Below are 14,740 nucleotides of genomic sequence, written 5' to 3'. Positions count from 1 at the left end.
TAATGGGTCTGTAAGAGCCTGGTAGCATGGGATCCAGGCCGTTTTTGTGAATTGCACGAATGATTGAATGTTTCCAAGGGCTTGGAAAATAATTAAGGTTGATAGCTGCATTAAAAATATTAGAGAGAGTAAGAAGCATGTTGTGCGGGAGGTTCTTAAGTGCTAGATTACCAATACCATCGTAGCCCGCAGCTTTTTTTATGTTGAGCTTGTTAATGACGTCGATAACCTCCGTTATGTCAGTGGGTTCAATGTGCTGGGTGTGGTTATGTATATGATAATGTATATATTGCGCTACTCTTCTCCTAAGTGCAACCTGTGTATCATATGACTGAATCTGATTGGGTGTGAATTGTCTTTCAAAGGAAGTGGCAAGTGTATTGGCTATCTCACTGTCAGAAACAATGATACCACTAGGGCTTTGCAACTTATTTATTATGTTAAAACTCTTCGGTTTGCAAAGTTTCCACGCTTATAAGTAAGTTGAAGTCACGTAAAGCCGGGTTTTCCTAGGAGCAGGTTTCCTGTGCCGCGCGCAACGTGATTCGCCCAGCGTGACACGCCGTCCACTCCAGTAAAAAAAAGCAGCATGAGTGTTTTCCTACAGAGCGCAATACGCCTGACGACAGCGCTTCACGTCGTGCGTGATTGGCCGACTGCTTCTGGAGGAGTCAAATACGTCGTGCGCCGCGGTTTTGCCGATATTCTCTTCACTCTTGTGTGTTTTCTTTTCCTTCCCTTCAAACCGGAACATGTAGACGACAGAGTAGCTGATGCCAAAGTCATATACTTTATATAGCCGCCCTGATCTGATGCGCCTCGCTAGGAAAACACAAACGCGTAGCGTGATTATGTAACACGTCTCTGTCGGCGCGAAATAGTCTGATTCGGTTCACGCTGCGCAACAAACCTATTCCTAGGAAAACCCGGCTTAACTGTCTTAAACGTTTTGCACGATGAGTTTTTGCATCAGTATCAGTACACATGGGTGCAAGCACTTTCATCAGAAGATTATCCGCGAAGGAAAGAATTCTGTCAATGGCTGCTTCAACAGCATTCCAATACAAATATACAAATACAAATACAAATACAACGCCACAACAGGCAAATTGCCCAACGAGGTGGCTGACTTAAGAACATCATGGATCCCCGAGCCCCTACCTACTACTGCTACACCACACATGCATCCCCCCCCCGCGGAACCCCCCAATGAATCGATACATGCGGGAATGTGCGTGTACGTGTAGTGCAACCTGACGTAAAGTTTCTTTCTGTGTAATGCTTGTTATGTGTAGTGCTGTCATCTGCCCCCAGTTTTACAAACTATGAGTGAAGTGTTATGGTTGAATGATTTACCGTTGTAGGACTGTTACTCTCTGTGGCGAGATTTTTTAACGGGGAGATCGGCTCGCATTTGCGCCTTGACATCACTTTCCTAAATAGGAATTCTACGGACTGACGAAGCAACATTTACTCGTGAAGGTGTCTTTAACAGCCATATCTGGGATTTTTCATATCCCTATGCAACACGTCCAAAAATGCTCATCAGGTTCGTTGGGGAATTAATGTTTGGTGCGGCATTATAAACAGCAATCTTCTGGGACCATATCTGCTTCCACAACGTCTGATTGCTGAAAACTACCTCGTTTTCTTGAGAGATTGCCTCCCACACTTCCTTGACGACCTTCCCTTTGCTGTCTTGTGAAATCTTCGGCTGCAGCATGATGGGGCACCGGCCCATTACACATCGAATGTCCGCGAGTGGTTGAATCAAGAATACCGAAATCGGTGGATTGGCCGCGGTGGCCTAATACAGTGGCCTGCTAGATCCCCTGACCTAAACCCTTTAGATTTTTTTATGGGGCCATCTTAAAGTGCATGTGTATAGGCATACCCTTGACTCGCAAGAAGACCTCGTAGCCGCCTTGCATGTGGCAGTGACACCGTTCATGCTGGAGCGGGTTCAGCTCTCCATCCCACGCCGTGCTTCTTCATGTATCTCAATGGACGGAGCACATTTTGAGCACTTACTAACGTAAGATGCAATCTTCCTTTTAGCCGCTGTGGTGGTTGAGTGATCATAGTGACGGACTCGCATCACGAGGTCCCTGGTTCAAACCCCACCGTCGCCACAGTGGTGGTCGGCTGTAGTTAGTTTTCTGTGGTTCTCAACTTCGAAGTGCGAATGCGAGCCGATCTCCCGTTAAAAAGTCTCGCAAAATATAGCAACAGACCTAAAACGGTACTAATAATAAATCATTACACTTCACTCACAATTTGAAGTATAGATGACAGCATTGAAACGTCAGACACAACGCTAGATACTCAATCAGACTGTCAGGCACACACACACTCACATTCCTGGCAGAACTCACTCGGTAGTAAATTGGCCATAGCGATAGATCGAAGTTTTGTTCGGTTTGAGAGAAAGAAACTTCCTCTTACCAAACTGACCTTAAAAAATTTTGAGTGATAAAGTTATTCTCCAAAGTTGTTTTTTCGAATAATACTGGCTCTAATAACTACCATAAAACTAAACGTTTGGGAATTAAACGATGTGATTAAAATACCAAAATTTTAGGCCTGAAAATAAAACATTTTCATGTTTCCAAGGGAATTTTAATGGTTTTAGGGTATATTAGGGCGGCTGATTTCAAAACTACAGATGGTTTCGGTACAGTATCAATATTTCAATGTAGTCTGCAGCCACTAATTTCTACGTAGAAATTTTTCTTTCCAATTTTTATTCCCTTTCCTATTTTATTCACCATATTAACACACTTATGTCATTACCAGACATCAGTGATCTTTATGTATTGATATTAAGTTTAATGGGCGCGATAGCCCAGGCCGATAAGATACTCGCCTAAAAGTACCAAAGGATGTTTAGAGGTGTTACGAGTTCGATACCCGGTTCGTTCTCGCCAGAAACTTTCCTGACGCAGGGGTACAACAGAAACGGTGACATAACCACAGAAAAAGATTGCTACCGCAGGGAGTCCCATATCGAGGGGTTAGCGCACCAACGTCTCGGTGAGTATAAAAAAAGGCTGCCGTTCGGAATCGGCAATAAATTTCCCGGTCTAATTAGCCCTCGTATGCAGATATTGACCGTGGTGCGACAAAAATGATCAAATGATGATTGAGTTTATAAATGATTCACACAAACGCACACATAGTACAATTCCAATGTGATTTGCATGCTGGCTTATGGCCTGAGCGGATCGAGAGCTTGGGAGAGGGGGATTTAAAAATAAGATTTTTTATAAATACAAATACAATACAATATGATATAAAAAATAAAAATAAATAAAATGAGCTAGTCACTGTGAATAGGGTGACCATACCTCCTTCATTTTGTTTCGTATTTTCCGGAATAGTCTCGTTATTTCTGTTTTTTTCTCCGTCCCGAACTTAGCATGACGCCACATGGAGAGAAAAAGTGCCAATCGTGAAGGAAGAAGGCCCAACTTGACTTCTAATGGGATTGAATATTTCAGTTCATTTTTAAGAAGTGACAACCCGCTGCTGGCGGAGAAATGCACTTTGGTTCGGTGTTTGGCATTTAACTGACCGTTAGAAAAATGACACGTCACAAAATTTTAAAAGCTTATAACTCAACATTCGTCCGATCGAAAAACGGAAAACACTTTTCTATATTAGTTTTTCACAAGGAATCACGTGTGTAATTATTGGGCGGTTAATAGTTACCATCCTGTGTATATATGTACACAAAACATAAAATAGAATTTACATTTTTTTAAATTAATAAAAAATTAAAATAAAGGAATCATGAAAGCTAAATGAAAAGTAATTCATTTAATTTGAAAAACAACATCAACTGAAAACAAAATAAATTTAATTTGATTTTTTGGATTGAAAAGTGTTTCACACACACACACACAAGTTCTTTCTACTAATGCACAACTTTTAAGTTTGCGCCTATAAAGCAGGAACAAAAAATGGTTTCCGGGGGGATTTCGCTCCCCCACTGACCAAAACCTCAACAAGCCCATAAGTTTATTGGATGCATTTTTCGAGTTTTTGGTAAAGATCTTTTATCAAACTTTTAGTGTGTAAGGGAAATATTTCACCGTTGAGAGAGAGAGAGAAAGTATTATTCATTTTAGGGGTCATTAAAGTATTACTGAGCATCGAGGGGAGGGGTGGGGGTTTCGGATTTGCTGACTTTTGATGAAAAGGGGGGAAGGGGCGTTTGAAGGTTGCTTACGTCATCAACCACCCTTTTTGAAGATATGAATTATTCTAAGCTGCTGACGAAATTTTGCTGACAAAGGGGGCGGGGGGAAGGGGGGGCCAGTGTTTTGCTGACTTTTGCTGACGGGGGGGGGGGGAGATCAAAAATGGCTAAAAATCTTCTTACGTAATACTTGAATGGCCCCTTAGGGCATGTTTTTTCAGGCATTTTTAAATGCATGTTTTTGTTCTTCTAAATGCACATTTTTTAGTTTTGCTGCATACGCATATTTTTCTTTCTCTTAAGTCATATTTTTCATTTTTAGGTCATATTTCTGCATTTTTTTATAATAACGGTTTTTTATATTTCACTATTTACGCATATTTTCCCTTTTTAGGGAACTACAGCATTTTTTTTCATTTTACGTATATTTTTTAAAAATTCCTATATTTTCTGATGCTCTAGTTACCATGCAGTTTTTAAGCTGTCCTTGTTGGTAATGAAAATATTGTATACGTTTGTATTGTATACCCTTTAGTTCATTGCACAATTGTACAATTATTATTATATATGGTAACTGGTTATTCAAATAACAATATTTGAGAAGTTTGAAAAGATTAAGATATTAATTTAGTTTTTTTTTCTGGTAATTAATCTGATTTTACAATTAACACATTTTCTAATTAATGTAAATTAATTAACTTCATTTAATTAAAATAATTAGTGATTATGATATTGGGAACCTCATGTATCATGTAACAAAAAATTTTTAAGAAAAATAATTTTTATATTTTTAAAAGTTATTTCTGTTTATGGTCATGGAAAAGAAAATTTCAAGTCGAAAATCAAGATACAATTTACAAAAATTTCGTATTTGTAAAGTCATAAAAAATTAAATTTCTTTGTAAACAAATTTTAAGAAATGCTATGACATTCATTGAACCATTTAATTTCCTAAAATGTTAATTTCAAAGAAAAATTTGAATAAAAAAATAATATAATTGAAATTTTTTTTAACAAAGAGTTGCGCAAATGAAACGTCAATCAAAAGTAGGTCAATATATGACATTTTTTATTTTGTGCATATTTCGGCATTTTTGAATGCAAATTTTCTGCATTTTTAAATGCATATTTTTACAAATTTTATGAATTTTTTCATTTTTTGGCACTTTTGAATGCATTTTTTTTTTCATTTTTGCGATGTTTTCATTTCTAGTGCCACACATACTAGGACATTATGAGATGGATTTGTTTTCATTTTTCACAAACGTTTTTGATTTCATGGATCTTATTTCGGCATTTTTAAGAGTAGATTTATATTTACAGCGCATATTTCGGCGTTTTTAGTGTATATTTTAGTTTTTAATACATATTTTGTTTTTTTTTAGCGCATATAATACGGGTTCTATGGAAAATAATCTCACTATTTTTCACGGTTTTAGTAGGCGTTCTTTTATGGGAAACATACAGGGTGTCCCAAAAATTTGTATATAGTTTAGAAATTCATAAAAATTGAAAGAATTGATTTATATACTTGAGATGCGGTTTGCATAGAAGTTATTTTCACGAAAGGGGATAGCTTTTTTTTAAAAAAAAAAAATCAACTTTTTGTCGATAGAGGGCGTTACACAAATGTCAAACACTGAAGATATGCAAATCAGTCCTATAAAATGCAGAGTGCGGGATTAACAGCTTATTTCTGAATTTTTCTATTACTGCTGCTTACATAAGTTTTTCATGGGGAAAGTGACATTGGTGGTTAAAGAGCCATTGAAGTATTGTCAGCAGATTTTCAGCCATTTCTGACTTCCTCCCCTCTTCTCCTGATTAAAGTCAGTCGAGGCCCCAGGCGCGAAAGAAAATATTGGAAAATAAAAGATCTGCGGAACATTTAGAGATCATTAAAGTTGCTATATAGAGGACTCATCAATATATTGACATAGGGAGAAGGTTAGTTCTTGTGCCAACAAACTAGGGAAAGATTTTTCTAGTTTTCTACATCGAATAAAATGACATTAATAATATTTCGTATTTTTATAAATGGGGTGGTTGATGACGTAAGCATCATTAAAAACCCCTCGTCGTCAACAATCAGCAAAGCCGAACTCCCTCCCTATCGATGCTGACGTAATACTTGAATGGCCCCTATTAAGACGCCTTAATTAAGGAGTTCTAGCCCCTATAGCACACTTTTAAGGAAGTTATTTTGCCTGAGCTATTGATTACCGGCTGAAGTTTTACGAACGTTTGGCACAGAAGAAATCCCACACCAAAAAAAAAATCCTCTCGGTGAGAATAATTTTGTTTGGTGTGGTCCCTTTTAGTGCACACGAGCTCCAAGGAAAGATTGCGAGATTCGTCGGCTTTGTAATCTAGTGCGTTCACTCGGAAAGTGAAAGAACTTAGGTTCGATTCCCCGCAAAGGCAGTTGAATCTTCTCTTTTTTTCTAATTTTTTTGCAAACCCCATTCAAATGTAAAAATTCCTTCAATTTTTATGAGTTTTTCAACTATTTACGAATTTATGGGACACCCTGTATTTATGGGACACACTGCAAGATTTGCAGTAGCTCTTCATTTCCCGCCATCAGCAATTTTTCAATAAGTATAGTAATAATTGGCACCTTTGTTCATTTGTGCCATAGTTTTTGGCAACAATTGGCAATTTCCGGTATTTTCCAGTATCTGAAATCCTAAATTCCCGTATTTTTCTCGAAAAAATATGGTCAGTTCATATCGGAGTCGAATTTCACCTCCAGAAACTTTTAAGTTTCCAGCGATTGGGAGCGCATCCTGGAATCAGCCAATAAAGTTCCTCGATACATAAATGAAATCTGCGTTATAAATTTTTTTTTGTTTTACTGTGTGTGTGTGTTTTGCTCGGTGGAGCGCTGCGTATGTTTATAAACCTTTTCACTTGTGTTTGTGTGGAAGAACGCTTTCTCACAGCGTGGTTTTTTTTTTTTTTTTTGCAATTCAAATCGAATGAATGTGAGTCGAAAGAATTTTTTTTTTTTTTTCGGTATTCAATGGTTCAATTTTCATCTAAAAAAAACCTAATTTGTTTCCCGAATAACCCTTCGATAGTCTTCGCATTAGCGGGGAATCCTTTGAATAAACCGTCTGCCAAAAAGTGAATCGAACCAGTTCAAACCGGTTAAAGGAAGGCGAAATCATTAGAATTTTAGTGTTTGGCTGCGAGTAGTGTTTGTGGAGTGTTTCTCGTGTTATTTATTGTTTACCGAATTTTATTTGAGGATTTATCTGCTGGGGTCGATCGAACTTACCGTTTAAGAACGTTTCTTGTGCGATAGTAAGTGGATTTTTCTTTCGCTAGAACTTGGTGTTTACGAAACTTCTTTTGTCCTCGTTGGACCTCGTGCGTGTTTTTGTGTTTGTATGTAAACGAAAGCTTGCTGTGTGCGTGTGTGGGCGATAATTCTCAATTATGTATTCAAATAATTTTGATTAATTAGTGTCTTTAGCTGTCATTTAGCGTATTATGTGCATGCCGAATCGATTTTCGATTTATAATTTATTTGTTTTTTTAAAAGAAAAAAAAAAAAAGTTACGTTACTCGATGAACTTGCTTGGAAGTTTACTCAAAACTGGTGACAATAACATTTACGAAATTGTTGAAGTTCTAGCTTAATGTAAATAGCTTCCCGTTTTTTTCTGTGATCGGCGCATTTAACCCGGGAAGACTCCGTCGCTATGAATACGCCAGTGGTTCTCAAACTTTCGTCCTCCGCGGCTCCCTTGCACTAATTTGTATGATCCCTCATATATAGTATGACAAAGAATATTGAATAGGTAAACATTAATATGGACAGCTTACTGTGGCGCTCCTGACAATGGTTGGCGGCGCCCACTCTTAGAACCACTGATCTACAGGAATCTTCAGTAGTTTTTTTTAACCGTCTCTGGCATTATTTAATTCCCTTTTTCATAATCAGGCACAAGGCTGCAGTGTGCCTTCTCAGGCCTCCGGAACAGACTTTTTGGTTTGGTCGCTCTTGAACGGGTTATTATTATGCAAAACAAATAACATTTGTGGGGAGGGGGGTCCCATTTTTTGCTTGGGGGCCCAGGGCAGTGTCCTGCATGCACCAGACTAGTTACTACACCAGATGTCTTGAAATGAATTTATAATGCATATATCCGGAGACCTATACCTCATTAGTTAGAGGGCTTTTATTGAACATCTGAAGAGAAGAGCCGCACAAAAATAAGATCTGGTTGAAATTTTTCTAGAATTTATTGGGTAGGGCCTCAAAAACACCACTTGGCTCGGGAGGCCTATGATGCTCTTAAGACGATGCTGCTTATATGTAGTCGTGTTTGAGGTAGAGGTGAATGCAGTTAATCCAGATTTGCTGGCTACTTTTTTTTTCGGCGTCAAGGCCGTGACTGACTACAGAGAGCGTAGAAAACATAACAAAAGCGAAAACCACAACAATGTTACAAATAAATATTCTAAGAATGAAAAAAAATAAAACCTGGATTCTATTCGAAATAAATCGATATGGGCATAAGTATCTCTGGGTATCCAGACTATTTTAGGAATTCCCTCTTAAATAAACTACAGTTCTTCTAGTCGTAAAAATAAATTTGAGACGACAACGACACATTTAGACAACGGAAAATGAAACGCTATTTCAAATACTGTTAAGCAAAAGGAGACTATTTGAATAGCCTGTATTGCTAGCGCCACCTGGAATGGAAAATCTTAAAAAATCACATTAACTTGGCGACTTTACATCACCCTTGGCGATCTGAATTATACTGCTTTGTCGGTCTGGATTATACTGCATCTGTACCAATGCAATCCAGGAAAAGGGGGACGTGTGGGCTGTACCTAAAATGCAAAAGGATGCCAATTTTGTGGGCCCATGTACGAAACGCTCTGCTGGTAGCCGCAAATTACCGTATATACTCGTGTATACGCCGAGTTTTTTTTTGTGGAAAAATTTTTTCCCAAAGGGGGGGGGGGGATCAGTTTTTGATGAGAAAATATCGACCCCAGCAATCAGTAGTCATTTTTGTAGCAGTGTTCGAGAAACCGGCATTATTGGTATGGGATATGTTCAAACCCCACAGAACTGATAATGTCAAAGCCCAGGCAAAGAAATCGAAAACATCATTGGTTGGTGGTGGCTAATATTGATTGTACAGCCCTTAGATGTGAGCATCAACAAGTCTCTTAAAGACTATTTGAGGAATTTGTGGATCGAATGGATGACTTCCGATGATAAAGAAACTATAAAAAAGTGGTGTCTTGAAAAAACTTGACATTGGTCTCTTGTGCCATGTTTCCACCGAAATTATCATCCGATCCTTCAAAAAGTGTTGCGTTAACAATGCGATGGACGGAACTGAAGATGACATCCTCTTTGAAACTGACAAGGGCGATGATGCCTCACCCCTATGATGATCTGATGGATTACAATGAGCTTGCGGACATAGAAGAAATACATTAAAAACTTTGAATCATTTTCTATTGTAAATTTCCGTAAACTATTCATTTTGAATGAAAATATAAGATTTTTTTTTCTCTGAAATGCACTGATTTTTTTGGGGTTGGCTTATACACGGGTTTTCAATTTATTGCTGTTTTGGTGGTCCTGAAGTGGGGGGTCGGCTTATACACGAGTATATACGGTATGTAACTGGGATTTCATATTTTAATCTGGCCTAAGGTAATAATGATAGCATAGTAGAACCTCACTATAACCCCCCCCCCAAATCAGAATACAGTCTGTCCCCCCCGTATTCGTGGGAGTTAGGTTCCGGGGGTTCACAGTGAATACGGAAATCCACGAATAACCTAAATCATAGGTTTTTTTCTATATATCTCGTTTACTGAACATCATGAGCATGGTGATGCAGAGGTAGAAGGGAATGTAAAAGAGGGTTCAACAATTGTTGGCGATGTTTTCTGGAAGAATATTGTGATTTCTCAAGGAAACAGTTATTTTCTGGATATTATGCTGAGGTGAGCTCGGAAAGAAAAGTCATCATGTCTCCGCCGGGACTCGAACCCAGGCCCTCTTGCATACCGGGCAAGTCCGGCCCCTCCTCGGGCAAGAGGGCCCGGGTTCGAGTCCCGGCGGAGACGTGATGACTTTTCTTTCCGAGCTCACCTCAGCATAACATAGCTGCCAAGTCTCCCGAATTTTTCGGGAATCTCCCGAATTTTATCTTCATCGCTCGATCTCCCGAAAAGTTCTTAAATCTCCCGAATTTTTACGAAAATCACAAAAATCCCTACTTGTCCCTAAAAATTCCCTACTTCATTAAAAAAAATCCCCGCTTATGAAAACAATCCCTAAGGAATTTCTTGTGGGGCATGAATCCTCTTTTTTTTCCTTTTCGAAATGACGTCACACGTCGTAAATGGGGAAATTCCCTTTTTAAGGAAGTTTTACAAACCCTCTGATGGTAACAAGAAAGTTGTTTGTCTTATCGTGCAGGGAAATGGCTTAGCAGCCAATATTCCTGGATAATAATTGAAGATTATGGTGATGCACATGTGGTCAAAATTTCTTTTGTTGAAGTTACGTACGTGCGATATAACAAAGCATGAATACTGATAAGCAAAAACATATTTAATCAATTTTAAAGATACTTATTCCGATGAATTTCCTTTCATCAAACGTTCCAGAAGAGGGTCGATTTTTCGTTTTTGTACAAGTTGTGTTACGGACATAAACATCGGTCATGGAAAGACTGCCATCATCAGTCGTGAAGTGAAAAAAACACATCAAGCAAGTGTCACAAAAAGTCAGTGTTCTTCAAAAATTGACGGTGTTTTCCTTCATCTTCCGATGATTTTGGGGTCATTCGCTCAGAATGTTTGTTCACAGCGTTTCTGATTGAACAGAATATTTATTTTTACATCATTGAAGTTTTGGCCTCCAATTTCACTTGTTTTTTGCGTAGGAATTTTATTCCCAAGGGTTTAACTTCCATGTGTGTAAAATCCCTATTTTAATTTGACTTCAGTTTTTGAGTAGGGATTTTATTCCCTACGCTTTAACTTTTATGTTTGGAAAATCCCTATTTTATTTGAAAAAATCCCTATTGTATTTATTAGGGAGTGGTTTTAGCATAAAATACGGGTGTGCGCGAAAATCTCCCGAATTCTCATTTTCAAAAGTTGGCAGCTATGGCATAATATCCGGAAAATAACTGTTTCCTTGATATCTCTGGCTGAGAAAAAAGCCATCTAAATCTCTCTAAACTGTCCCACCCGGGGGCCATTTCCTGAAGTTAAGAGAGGCTACTAATGCCTCTACTTCAGCGCCTCACGACACAGTGCGTGAAATTAGGAAGGCAGATTCATGTGTCTCCAGTGGTGTAGATGGTAGCATGCTTGCCCGGTATGCAAGAGGGCCTGGGTTCGAGTCCCGGCGGAGACGTGATGACTTTTCTTTCCGAGCTCACCTCAGCATAATATCCGGAAAATAACTGTTTCCTTGATATCTCTGGCTGAGAAAAAAGCCATCTAAATTGTGATTTCTGTTTGCCGTTTCTTCATATCATCAAGTATGTTGGAGTATGGTGACAAGACTTCCTCGACCAATTTTTCTACATGTGAAGAATGTACTATAGAGGGATCTATGCCATGAAAATAGGCTAAACTATTGCTGATTTGAGCTTGCGAAGTCCTTCTGTTATGTTACTTGTGGTGAACTTGGCTTCTACTTCTTATCTTCATCTGGTACCGCTTCAGTTTCAGGACCAGTCAGCTGCATTAATTCCTCCTCGGTAAAAATAACTTTGAATAGCATGTATTCTCTTAGGTACTTCCTGAGTTATGCAACGAAACACAGTTTAAACCAATCCAGGAAAAGTGTTTTCATAGTCCTAGTCTTTTTATTGTTTGTCCAAAATACTGGGAGCTTTGGCTTATCTTTTCCTTCAATGCTCACGGATTCGCAGATTTGAAAATGCACCCATATGCATTTGCGCAAAACAACATAATAAGTCTATCTGTACTTGCTTTAAAACCAGGGAGATCCCTTTTCTTCTTTGGCGATAAATGTTCTTTGCGACATTTTCATTGTGTGATCCGAATCGTTTCTTAAACCTATGAAACAACCTTTACTTGCATAAAATTCTGATGAAATAGACGTTTCATCAGCCCTTTCCTTAGAGAAGAGTAAAATTTTTCACTTTTCTGTTGTAATACTAAAGTCCATTGGAATACATTTTTTTTGTAGCAGTCTTATACTCACAAAAAAACATTATTTTCTGTACGAGAAACACATGGATCCCATAGGCGCTGTAATGTTTTGACTGCCATGGATGCAGCTATAGCTACACTGAAAGAATTTCAGATTCATTTTTCTTGATATATCTCACCGTAGAGTCGTTAATTCCTTAATGGCGGACCACAGCAGGTATTAACTTATTTTCGCCAAGCATAGTCAATATATCCAATTTTTCTTGTGAAGTTTTCACTTTTATTTACCTTTCAAAGCATTATCAGTAACACTAGAAGAAAGAGCCATCTTAAACAAACACAACTCAAATTTTGTATACAAAACACGTGAATGACGATTGCTGAGTGTTGTCGAAATTTTTTTTTCAACAAAGTAGAAAAAACCGGGAATATGGGGGGGGGGACTGTATGTCGAAATCTGTGACTTGTCGCATAACAATTTTAAATTTTGAGAAAGTGTAGAAATGTAATTATATAATCTGCTTTAGAGACTATAATGAACAAATAGGGGCTAAAGGTGGTTTGCTTTAATGAAAGTCCAGTTGAAAACAAATCATTCTTTATAGGGCAGGGCTCTCAAACCTTTACCACCCACAGCTCCCTCTTTCCCTGACGAAAGCTTATCTGCGGCTCCCCAGAGCAGTTAAACAAATAATCTCTTTCAAAAACCTTTGTTGAGGCTCCCGCTTTGTGGCACCCCTGACGAAAATTGGCAGTGCACAGTTTAAGAACTCCTGTTATAGGGTGTAATGCAACAAGTTGTGCATCAGAGCTTGACAAATCCCAGATTGCCATGGTGATTAAAAAATTAGTGTTGGTGCCTAAAAATGATCTATATGTGGTTACTAAATTGGAATCTGAGAGCAATACAAAGTTTTTGGAATTTATATTGGCATATCTATCAATACCGAAGATAGTTACTATGTATTGGAAAAGGCGAAAGAAGCATAATCTTTCTCCATGGAAATAAAGGTTTGCACCGAGATATTTTTGCGATTTGTCAAGCCCTGTGTACATCAGTAAATATGCAGTAGTTATCTATAGAAAGTGTTTATTATACATAAGAAAATTAGTCTTCAGCAAAGGTTGAATTGAATAAGATATGTTTTAACACTGTATTATGTATTTATTTAGTTTTTTCTGGCACAACACTCGAGTCATGTTGCTCATCCATGTTTATGTTACGATATAAAAGTGAAGCCTTTATAATGGCTGGTTATGCCAAATCATGGAGAGTATTGTTGGCCCTTCGGCATCATGTTAAGTGGAATGGCTCCCGTAAATAAAGTGTGATGATGAAGGACGTGCGTTTCCTTGTGTGATTAGCGTATTTCATTTAACTGATGTATCCAGTCCACCCACCCCCGTTGTTTCGCAACAGTGTACACAGAATATCATGATCTATGTTTAATCACTTGCTTGGAAATTTAAAACTCATCAGTTAAAAATAAGCACCCTTAATTTTTTAAACTGTCTGTTATAATGAGGCTCTTTCGTGATCTTTGAGGCAGCAATACACCTTGGTGGGGGGGGGGGCATGTGTGCTGTGCTTAATATACAAAAAAAAAATAGTGTGTGTAGTAATTAATAACATGCTCCTTTTAATAGCAACAAGTCCTTTATTGGCTAGATGAAACTTAATGTTGTAATCTTTAATTTTAATCCATCAGTTGAACCATGATGCCTATGCAAATATTATTAAAACTTTTAATCACAAAAATGGAAATGTCAGATTATATAAACAAAATGATTCTAAGTTACAATTTTTAGATAAGGTTTCAATCTTCCTTGTTTAACCGACTTTCTCCAAGCGACGAACCAACTGCTTGCCCCAGTTGGACTGGTTAACCTTCACGAAATTCCGGATCTGAGAAACTGACCTTTCACGAAATACAAATTAACGAGACCATAAATTTGACATTTTTTCCCTTTGGCGATAAATTAACTAGATTGTTTCGCTTCCCTCAAAATTATTTACTTTTCACGGAACAGGACCTTACAAAAAAGTCTGGACTGATCTCTGCCGCTGTGGTGGTCGAGTGGTTATAGTGACGGACTCGTGATGCGAGGATCCGGATTCGAACCCCACAGTGGTGGTCGGCTGAAGTTGGTTTTCTGTGGTTCCCAACTTCAAGGCGCAAATGCGAGCCGATCTCCCCGTTAAAAAGTCTCGCCACAGAGAGCAACAGTCCTACAACGATAAATCATTCAATCATAACACTTCACTCATAGTTAGAAAAACTGGTGGCAGATGGCAGCACTACACATAACAAGCATTACAGAGAAACAAAAAACTTCACGTCAGGTTTCATTACA

The 14,740-nt window shown here is 38.2% G+C and overlaps 1 protein-coding gene across 4 annotated transcripts in view; it reads left to right on the top strand.

Annotated features, from left to right (window-relative positions):
* The first annotated feature begins 7,038 nt into the window (after positions 1-7,038).
* Positions 7,039-14,740, top strand: part of emb (exportin-1 emb) — a 60,205-nt gene continuing 52,503 nt past the window's right edge. The window contains exon 1 of one of the 4 annotated variants that reach the window (XM_089245625.1): positions 7,039-7,188. The gene's annotated coding sequence lies outside the window, so the exon portion shown is untranslated. Of the gene's footprint in view, positions 7,511-14,740 lie in introns of all 4 variants that reach the window. The other 3 variants (XM_089245627.1, XM_089245624.1, XM_089245626.1) reach the window with 3 other exon arrangements.

Source organism: Pholcus phalangioides, unplaced genomic scaffold, assembly GCF_987345545.1.
Source record: "Pholcus phalangioides strain wild (caught in Gottingen) unplaced genomic scaffold, Ppha-v1.0 ptg000016l_1, whole genome shotgun sequence".
Classification (NCBI taxonomy): Eukaryota; Metazoa; Arthropoda; class Arachnida; order Araneae; family Pholcidae; genus Pholcus; species Pholcus phalangioides.
Note: the sequence above shows the minus strand (reverse complement) of the source record. Positions and strands in the feature narration are given on the sequence as shown.